Raw genomic sequence first — 9,661 nt, forward strand, 5'->3', positions numbered from 1 at the left:
TTTGCACATACTAAACCTGATGGTCTGTTGTGAGGGGGCTTGTGCAAAAGGCAGCCCCATAGCACTAACAGCTTTCTCCATATCAGTGGCTAAAATGCTTCCCTTTGTTTCTATTGCAGCAGAGCTGCTGTGTTCTCCACTTCCTGTTTTGAAACGTGTATGGTGTTGCTCTGTTAAATTTTTGCTGTGCTCTCTCTTATCAGTGGCTGCACCACAGTGCTGTACATAGTTGCTATAACTATGCAGTTATATTTAAAAAACGGGTCACGGGCTTTAAATTAAGCCTACGTGAGTGTCTGTCTTTACATAAAATGTTTCTGTCCTTCCCTTCTCTCCCATTCTCTGACCTCTTGTCTCCTGGTAATCATCCAGACCCTCTGGGCTCTGTGGGAGGCTGCAGAGCTAGGATACAGGGAGATGTTTATCCTCTCAGCATTCCTGCCACCTAGTAATCACACTTAGTACTTTGTGTTTACAAAGCAAAGGCTGAACAGAAGAGACCAATGCCATTTGCAAAATGCTGTGTGCGATTTGTCCTGTTTACCTATTTGGAAAATAGACACCATACGTCCTGATCTGGCCAGGACCTCGGCCTTTTACTAACCTGTCCTGGAAATTAGAGTTCTAGCAAGTGACCTGGAGCTGCCTGAAAGCTCAAACTCGTCTAAAATGGGTTTTGCCCTCAAAAGCTCATGGTACTATGTTATTTTTGTTCGTCTCCAAGGGTATGTTTACACTATGGGACAAGGTCGAATTAAGATGCGCAACTTCAGCTATGTTAATTGTGTAGCTGAAGTCGAAGTACCTTAACTCGGCTTTTGGCGCTGTCCACACTGCAGGAAGTTGAAGGGAGAACACTCTTCCTTCGACTTCACTTACTCCTTGTGGAAGCCGGACTACTGGCATTGACCAGAGTGCCCCTTTCAGTTTGAATTAGCTGTCTTTACTAGACCTCCTCATTCAAACCCTGGAAGATCAACTGTGGTAGTGTCTATCTTCTCTGTAGTGTAGATGTTCCCTTAAGTGCCAAAGGACGACTCGTTGTCTGTAGCTATACTATCCTGCCACAAGCAGCCACTAAGCCTGGGAGTGTGGTTCATTCCTCCACATCTGCTGCTCCCTTGTGAGTGCAATGGAAATGAATCAGAGTAGGGAGCAGTTGCCTCTTGTTACTCAGTGCAGCAGCTGCAGTCATGTTCATCCTCCCCGGGGGGCATAGGAGCCAGGGGGACCCAACTGGACAGGAAGACACCAAAGAGGAAAGCCCCCAGCCCTCTCCTACAGCTAGAGGAAGTGAATGATGGAAACTTGAGAGCTCCATGAGGGGGATGAACCCAAGAATATGCTTCTCTCTTCCCTCTCCTCTGCCACCCATGCAGAGCAAGAGTGCTGGGGAGAGGCCCCATCTCTCCATCGCACCTTGTTTTTGGGGAGAAATCCCCCTGAAGTATGCCGGGGAGTGGGCCAGGCCTGCCATCCTCCCATGGAGATGCTGCAGTAAAGCAAATAGCCCCAGCAGTCTACTGGGCAGCTGCTTCCTATTTTCATTTAGAAGGGCATTTTGTGAATTGGGCATGGGGGATCATGGTGCTGTCACAGCTTCAGATGAGCATATCAATTTCTAACTGCTTGCCCCAATCCTTCTGAGCCCCCAAGGATTAAGATACTTATAATAAAACTAAATTAGAATGCACTGAGTTCTGCCTACGACCCTCTGGCAGCTCATGGCCCTCTGCTTTTATGGCGGCAGACCCCTGGAGCTATCTTTCAAAAATTGGTGACTGGGGAAAAACACGGCCATTTCTACCAGTAGGTAAAACAGCTGCAGCTGGTGGGGAAAGAAGAGACGATCCAGTCTTTCTTATGAGAAGGTCCATCTCTTGTCAGCTCCTCGTCTCTGGAGGAAACTTATTCCCCTCCGCTGCACCAGCTCTCTCTTCTTCCAAGAAGGGCAGATCAGAAATACACAAAACAGGAAGATTTTGCATAACACTTTTTTTTTAATCAAGTTAAATTTGCCTAAAATGCCCCAGCACTTTCCAGGGAAGATGACCCCAGACTCCCTAGGCTTCTTTGTGTTACATGACCACAGCCTCTCTATCCTGCTGGACACAGAGCACTAAGAATGCGCCCAAACCAGTTCTGCACATGAAGCACACTCTAGCAGATGGGGCCTTCTGGGAGGCAGGAACTTCTTTTGGCTACATTTTTTCTCTTTCCCTTACTACAACACAGGGCATTGCTGCTTCACCACTTAATGCCCAGACCTTAAGGGACAGGCCACAAAATGGGTGAGCTCCCACTCTGTCTTTGATCAGCTTCAATCACTGGTTCAGAGCGCATGGCCCTGCACAGGTATCTAGCTTCACAGGCCTGGCTAACAGGGCAAATACACTGTTAATGGAGTGTTATACAGCACACGTGCTGGGATATGTTGTCTAATATTTATATAACTGTGTTGTTTCTTTTATCTGAATTTTTAAGCAAATTGCCAGAGTCCTTTCTGCTCATTAGGGACACTTCTTATGCCAAGTTTAATCTTTCAAAGTTTAGTCGGTCTTGAGTGATGCTGGAAAAGAAACAGTTGCAACATTCTTTGTGTGTGTGTGTTTTATATATATGGTTGTGCAAAAAATGGCTTTTCTTCCCCCACCCTTTTGTAGCTCAGAATTGACTGAATAGTTTTGGCTCAAACTTTCCAGCAATATTCACCTCTGTGAGGAGAAAGCAAGCATGGCAAATTTCAGACCATAAGATGAATGTTTTGGAAAGTTATGAGCCTCTGAAAACAAGACGTGTGATTGTGCAGGGGATATAATGCAAGCTACTTTGCAATTTTATTATCCAGTGATCAGTGGTTGCTGGAATAAATTTGTACCATGGTTTGAGTCCCTTCTTGCTGAACGGGGCTATTACACATCAAATAATTTCCTGGGTAGTCAATTTGTCCCGCAGCAACATTAACTTGGGTGTAGGGAGAGTTCTTCCAGCAAGGCAATGACAAATGTGGGTGAAACATTCTCTGCAGGAGCTAAGAGTGACTCAGGGTTCCTATAGCACAACACTTCTTGCTGCTGGGAGCAACATGTCTGAAAGATGAGAACACACCACATAAGAGGCTGGCCTGGGTTAGCACAGCCTCCTCTCTCAGGGCAAAAGCACAGCTCTGCAGGGAACAGAGGGGATTATGCACAATGTAAATCATGCAGATAAAAAAAAACATGTAAAAGCCTTGTTGTCCTTCAACTCACTGATTGCCGGAAATTCCTCAGGTGACTGGCTTAGCAGCTGCAGAGATGGGAGGGGTTACTGTTCTATTATGATTTGATACAGTCTTGACGGTGACAGGAAACAACCAAACTGAACCTCCTATTAGTTATTCTTTCTGCTTAGCAGGGCTTCAGCCATAGGTCTCAAGCATAGCTGCAGTGAGATTTCAGGACTCTGCAGTGTCCTGAAGGAGACCTAGGTTTAGGTTCCAGGTTTGGTCTCTTCCTCACAAGACCAGCAGGGGCTTGGGAAGGCCTGATAGCCTTGAGGTTAGGGCTCAGCATTGCTATGCTGGGACATTCAGGTTTTATTCCCAGGCTAGCTCTCCATGGCAGGAGGTGGGAGTGCTACCTAGAGAGCATGCTGGAGGGAGGTGTCTTTTCTGTGGTAGTTGTAGTCTAATATTGATGAGTTCCTTGGACAGGAAGGTATAGCCCTTTTGAAGCTGGAGAGCTGAGGAAGAACATCAGAAATACACCAAAGCCACTCGGAGATAGGACAAAAGACAGGACTGTGCAGCACTTTAAAGACTAACAAGATGGTTTATTAGGTGATGAGCTTTCATGGGCCAGACCCACTTCCTCAGATCAATATGTGGAAGAAAATTGGCACCACCATATATACCACATATTGATCTGAGGAAGTGGATCTGGCCCATGAAAGCTCATCACCTAATAAACCATCTTGTTAGTCTTTAAAGTGCTGCATTGTCCTCTCTTTTGTTTCAGCAACACCAGACTAACACGGCTGCATCTCTATCACTACACAGAGATAGGGAATTACATGGGTGGCTGCCTGTATGTGTGAGACCTGGGAACCTCTTGATGCGAACTGGCAGAGGATGTGGGATGCATGGAGTTTTACAGTAAACCCCTGGGTCAATTATGTGGGAGGTCTTTGCTGAGAGCCAGTAACATGGGCATCATAATCAATGCAGAATGTATGTGAGGATAGTATGTAAGGCATTAAGTACCTACACTGGAAATTATCTTAAGGTCAGAAAGTAGTCACCAAGAGGTGACAAACTGTTCCTTTCAGATAGGAAGGAAACATTTATCTGCTTACAAACTCAGCCTACTTTCCCAGTTAATACCTGTTTCCATGCGGAGCTTGCAGCTACTACCTAATGAAAATTAAGTAATTAACAAGCAACTATGAAATCTACAGGAAGGAACATACAGCAGGAGGGTGCCATTTTATGGATAAAAGAGCACAGGATTGTTTTCACATATCTGAGGTTGCAACATAGGTCCACCCTGGTGTGCTTTCCCGGGGGAACAGCTGCTAGCTGGCTTGTTTTATAAAAGGTGGATCACACTGGTTTGGTTGTTTAATGCTAGGAGAGGAACTTTGAGTGAGTTAATTTTTACCCAAAGGGAATGTCTTGTTAATTAAAGTATACATGGTATTCTTTCCTATGTAATCCTTTGTTCCTGCTATTTCTGCTTGCTGTCATTTGAGTCTCTGTTCTTTTAAGTAAACATAGACTTGGTTTTGCTATCAATAAGTCTCAGGGCTGTGTGTTAAGTGGAGCTCTGTGGTGGAAATGGTAGGCTGGGATGTACTGTTCTTCCTTTGGGAGTTGCAGATCTGTGAAGTCTGCGAGTGGCCGGAGATACTTGGAGAACTTGGAAGGTGCAGTGTGCCTGTTGCTAACTTGTAAGAAAGAGCAGGGCCTGCAGAGGCCTAGAGAGGAATGTTTGTGTGGCCAGAGGCTGGTGATGCTGGGGAACAGCCCCATGGCTGGCAGAGACACAGGCTCTTCAGACTTAAGAGCTAGGACAGATGGCACTGATAGCAAGGTTCCTCACAGCCCAGGATCCCCCTAGGAAGCAGCACAAAATGTACTACAAGTAGATACCTTCAGTCACTCTCTTCCCAAACAATGAGTAGTCCTGTGGAACCTTAGAGATCTGATGAAGTGGGTCTTGTCCACGAAAGCTCATTAATACTACATATTTTTGTTAGTCTCTATGGTGTCATAGGACTGCTCATTGTTTTTAAAGTTGCAGACTAACATGGCAACCCCACTGAGTTTCTCTTGCCAATATCTCTCCTCTCCTGATTCCTTGCATTTGTTGCTGTCTCACTGGGGGAAGGATCTGCTTGCTGCTTCCTATTTGTGGGAGGGAGCGAAACATAGTTGATCCAACAGCACAACTTCCAGCCCTGTTCTTCAGAGCGTAGCAAGTGTACCTGGGGGGCATCTTGACTGGAAAAAACAGATATACCTATCTCAGAGCTGGAAGGGTCCTCAAGAGGTCATCTAGTCCAGTCCCTTGTCCTCATGGCAGGACCAAGTACCACCCCTGACAGATTTGCCCCAAATCCCTCCCTCGGATTGAGCACACATCGGTGGGTTTAACATGCCCATGCTCACACCACTGAGCTATCCAGTCTCTGCAGCCAGCAATTTTTGCTCCTGAATCTATTTCTGTGCCTCCTTTTCCACTCTCCTCTTGAGGAACTAGAGTGTTTATGCCCAAGGACGGAACATCGGTCACTTTCCATCGAAGGAACAGCCAGGCAGTTTTGTTTCCTGTGATAGAGGCATTGATGGCTGTAGGGAAGAGCGTCTGCCTCACCCCCTCGGTGGCATGTGGTGTGCACAGGACTGTAGGTGATGAGCATGGTTATGTGTGTCAGCCGGATGGCTTGCTGTACTGTCTACGCAGCAGGAAGCAGGCGATTACAATTTCCCTCAGAAATCCCTGGCTCACATTCAGTATCCTGGGGCTGATTGCTCCCAACTCACCTTGGACTGTGATCTCATTGGATTTTGTAATCCAAGGGCTTAGCCAATACGTGGTAAAAGATCTGCAAGGAAAACTCAGACGAGTGATTCAGCAGGAGTGTCTCTCCCTATTCCATCATGGTGCCGATGTGCTCCATGCTGCGTGAGGTGCCGTGCTTCCGATGAATCATAAAGACAGGGAGCTGTGACCACTTGCATTTGTTACAAGCTCCTGTGGCATTTTTTGGGGCAAGAGGTGGGTGTGTTAGTATTGGTGTTCCAGCTAAATTTCAGTATGGCCTCCTGCCTCCCTAAATGGAAGTGCACATGGATTGGGTGGTGGTTTCTCTCTGTATGTGGGATACTTTCTGTAGTTTAACAGCTACCTTGTCCTACCCCACCGGTGGCTGTGCTACCCTGATCAATGGAGTCATTCCCCCAAGTGTTGCTGTAGTTGCTAATGTATCTTGGGCAGGGCAGGATAGCAATACAGAAACGTTAACTAGTATCTCTAAGAGGATTAGATGAGAGAGAAGGGAAGAGAGGATGACAAATGGTTGCTTAGGTATAGCCTGATGCGATCAGCCCAACTGTGGGAGAAACTACCCTCCCACCCTCAATCCTCATGAATACAGAACCAACCAGGCTACACTGCACATTGGGTTTCTGCAGGCCCCATCAAAATAACGTCTTGTGTGTCTCTTGCTTTCTTCAGCACTAGTGTTCCCTGTAAGCTGTGAGCTTGTGCGAGCGCTCAGAAGAGATTCACATGCTGCCCAGCTGATTAGAAGAGCGCCCACAGCTAGGTTTTGTGTTTCTACTGGTGGTGCACATTCGCACATGCCTTGGTGCGCACTGAATGGAAAAAATGCACACATGGACGTAAAAGATTAGAGAGGACATTGTTCAGCACACAAGCGATCTATTCTAAGAACAAAACCAGCTATTTTGAGCCAGAAGGAGCTTTTTCTCGCTCTCCTGTAAGATGATAAATTAACCCTGTTTTCTCCATAAAGGGAGGGGAGGTGATAAAATAACATTTAGCACTTACAAGTGCTGTGCAGTATCACTGACTAACCACCCCACCACTGAGGTAAACTGAGGCTCATAGAGAGTTAGGCCCCAGTGTTCAGATGTCTCCACTCATTTTGGGAGGGCTCTTTTTTGAATGCCCAGCTAGACACACAAATATCCACTTGGACTTGGGGGCAGGGGAGCGCGTGACGTCTCCTCCCGTCCTGCACGCAGCACTTTAAAGTGCTGCATGCAGCCTGCAGGACGGGAGGAAGCTTCATGTGCTCCCCCACCCCCAGGCCCTAGTTGGCCTGGGGGTGGGGGAGTGGCAGGGCCTCTGCAGGCTGGATCAACCCACTTGGCGAGCCGGATCCGGCCTGCAGAGGCCCTTTTGCCCACCCCTGCTCTAGTCCAAGAATAGGGCAATGACAGTTGTGCTAGCATTAATGTAGAAAAGCCTTAGGGGCTTTTACCACCATGTCATAAAAATCTGCTCAGATTTTTGAGCCATGATTGTAAAATTACCTTGGCTCTGTCTGAACTGGAGCTTTGTGCCCATGCCTCTGTGTCTTTACTGGAATAGATATGCAAAGGTTTCTAATTCATACACATCCTAAGGCCAGAATTGTCGAAAGAATTCAGCTCCTTTTTAGGCACCCAAATACATGGCCAAGTTTCCAGAAAAGAGCAGCATGTTGAGAGCTGAGCCCTTTTGAAAATGTGGTCCTTATTTTGGAACCTTAAAGGGGAGTCGTCTCTTTTTAAAACTCTTACCCTACTTGTGGATACTCAGCATTTGAAAAGTTGGCCCCAAATATCTTAAGGTGGACACCCCAAAATTGTAGCAGCTCTTGAAGAGTCAGGCTGAAGTGAAGATCATATCTGCGGCAAAGCCAGAGTCAGGAGCTCCTGTCTTCTACTCCTTTTATTTCTAGCCCATCTGTCTGAACACATTTCTATTTTACGGTTGCAAACTTTTGCCTCACCCTAACTGTAGTAAGCGAGAGACTGTGGGCTTGGTAGAATTCCATGCTATGCTGCTGGCAGCTAGAGAACCTCCAGTAGCAGTGAATGAGTGTCCATCTCCTTCTCTCCACCCACCTAAGATGTCTCTGCCCTCTTCTGTGTTGGGGGGATGGAACAGGAAGGCCCCCTCTGCTGCAGCCCACTAATTAGACAGGAATGTCATTTCCAGCACAGATGTGGACTCTGAACTCCCTCTAACCTCATGACAATCAAAACCTAATCAATGGAGCTTGTTTTTTAAAAAACAGGAATTTGAGGAAGGGGGGAAATCTGGCCCTCAGATGGCAGGTGGTGGGTGGGCTGTACAGCACCCACTGTTACTGTCTGAGCTGCAGAACTGGAAGAGGTTGTGTCTAGCTCCTGACTCCCTGCCCAGAACAGGGAATGAGCCTTGTCAGACACTCTGGTGATGGCTTCCAAGGACTGGTTCTGATGGCTGGCTGTGTGGCTGCTGCCCTCTGTCTCCCAAACTGCCATCCTGGTGCTGTCACCCTCTGCAAGAGGTTCCCCTGGTTTGTGGCTACTGTGCAAATACTTTGGCAGAGTATTTGCAGCCCATTTCCTTCAATAGAAGTTGCCCAAGGTGGCTCACTGTCACCTGAAGTTTTGCATTTGATCCTGCCCTCTACTAAACAGGTTGATCTGAGACAGGGGACAGAGTGGGAGTTTGGAGCTAGGTATTCCCTCTGTGCCTCTGACATTGTTGCTGGTTAGGGTTCTTCATGTGAGACATATGGCCACTGTGTTATGGGTCAGGTTTAGCATTTCACCTCTGAATTGTGTTGTTACCCCTTCCTGTCCTCCACAGTTGAACAGCCCAAATTCAGTGGTCAGGGTTTCTAACAAGTCTGGATCAGAGTAGAATGAAGCTGTTTACTTGCACCCTGCGGAACTTCCTTGAGTCACTTGTAAAACCCATAAAGCCATGTGATTTAGCTTCATTGCACTTTTTTCTTTTTCTACTGAAGCTTCCTCTCAGTAATCTTTTTGGTCTTTTTTCAGATCTGAACTGGGACATGCACCACCTTGTGCTCTCTAGAACTGTGTCCTTGCATTCTTACAGAGGCCAGGTTCTCATTTTAAAACAGTCCCCAGCTTCTGCTTGGGTCTGAGCTCCAGGAAACCTCTCTACTCCAGGATCCTGTTACCAGTTTGCTCTGGCTCCAATCTCCACTTATTCTGAGACCTATATTTCTCTACCCTGAGTACTCTCTGCCCCCTCCACCCTCTGCCCATCTGGAGAGACTATTTGTACTATCTACCTAGTTCTATACCATGTTCATCCCCAATAGTTTGTATTTATCACTGTACACTCCCCACTCAGCACTCTCTCTGCTTCCCCTGCCCCGAGCTCCTGCTCTGAATTCTTCTTAGCCTTCCCTGTTCCCCACTTTGTCCTCTCTTGCCCAGAACCTTGACCTTTCTCTGCTGATCCCGCCACCTTCCTGTCCCTCATCAACCATTTTTACTAATCGCAAGCCCTGCCATCCTTAGCTTCCCTGAAGTTAATTTGCCTGGGATTCTGCTAGAGAAATGAGAGAGAAACCTTTACAATAACTTGGTAAGCATTTGCTTTTCAGACAGTTTATTCTCTCTGCTGCTTTGACCAGGACATCA

This window comes from Pelodiscus sinensis, chromosome 1, assembly GCF_052426305.1.
Source record: "Pelodiscus sinensis isolate ZL-2025 chromosome 1, ASM5242630v1, whole genome shotgun sequence".
NCBI classification, from domain to species: Eukaryota; Metazoa; Chordata; order Testudines; family Trionychidae; genus Pelodiscus; species Pelodiscus sinensis.